We start from the raw sequence: 1,470 nt of genomic DNA, 5'->3' as shown, positions 1-1,470 counted from the left end.
GTCATGTCTCCTGGTGGGGCCGCCCCTATGGTCCTCTCTGGGCATTGTTTAGGAATATTGCCCTCAGAGCGTGATGGGCCAGGATGTGCTCCACTCTCTCTCCCTCCCCTTTCATTTGCTCCTGTGTGCTCTGATCAGACAGGTCCCTCTCCCTGAGCTATAGCTTCAGTGCTGTCCTCTGAAGTGAATTCTTCTCGCGGGAGGGAGGCCTGCCAAGACTGTAATTTTTGATAGGAACAGAAAACCTAATCTTTATAGAAACAGATTACTTTGGGCTGGATTTTTAGTGACAATTAACGTGAATAGAGACCTCTGTGGTCAGATACAGGTGTACAGACATCAAACTGTTGTTCTTAGGTGCCATTGAGTCAGCTCTGACCCATAGCAACCATGTGTACCACAGAACAAAACACTGCCCAGTACTGCACTATGCTCACAATGTTCCTGTGCTTGAGTACATTGATGCAGCCCTTGAGGCAATCCATCTCATTAAGGGCCTTCCTCTCTTCCGTCACGCCTCCACTTTACCAAACATGATGTCCTTCCCCAGGAACTGGTCTCTCCTGACAACACGTCCAAAGTATGTAAGACAAAGTCTTGCCTCTCTTGCCTCTACAGAGCACTCTGGCCTTACTTCTTCCAATACAGATTGGTGTGTCCTTTTAACAGACCCTCGTACTTTCAGTACTATTCTCCAGCACCACAATTTAAATGCATTGATTCTTCTATGGGTTTCCTTACTCAATGTCCAACTTTTACATGCATATGGTGCAAGGGTTTGATTTAGGTGCATCTTAGTCCCCAAAGTGACCTCCTTGCTCTTCAGTGTTATAAAAGGTTTGTGCAGCAGTTTTAATCCAATGCAATATGTCTTTGTATCTTTGGACGGCTGCTTCCATGAGCATTGATTGTTCATCCAAGTAAGACAAAATCCTGACAACCTCAACCTTTTCTCCACTTATCATGATGTTACCTATTGGTCCAATTGTGATGTTTTGGGGCTTCCTTACCTTGAGTTGTGATCCATACTGTAGGATACAATCCTTGATGTTCATCAGCAAGTGCTTCCAGTCCTCCTCACTTTCAGAAAACTAGGTTGTGCCATCTGCATACTGCAACTTGTTAATAAGCTTTCCTCCAATCCTGATGCCGCACTCTTCATCACAGAATCCAGCTTCTCTGGTGATTTGCTCATCACATAGATTAAACAAGTATGGTGAGAGGATACAACCCTGATGCACACCTTTCCTGATTTTATCCCCCTTTTCTGCTCACCTAATGCCCTTTTGATCCATGTACAAATTCCAAATGAGCACAATGAAGCGTTTCTGAATTTCCATTCTTCTCAGCATGATCCCAGTTTATTATGGGCAACATAGTTGAATGCCTTTGTATAGTCAATGAAACACAAACAAACATCTTTCTGGTATCTCAGCTTTGAGTCAAGATCTATCTGACATCAGCAATGAT

The sequence above is a fragment of the Echinops telfairi genome, unplaced genomic scaffold, assembly GCF_000313985.2.
Source record: "Echinops telfairi isolate 266 unplaced genomic scaffold, ASM31398v2 ScPeMD7_21;HRSCAF=78, whole genome shotgun sequence".
NCBI classification, from domain to species: Eukaryota; Metazoa; Chordata; class Mammalia; order Afrosoricida; family Tenrecidae; genus Echinops; species Echinops telfairi.
The sequence above is the reverse complement of the archived record's forward strand: the minus strand, read 5'-3'. Positions refer to the sequence as shown.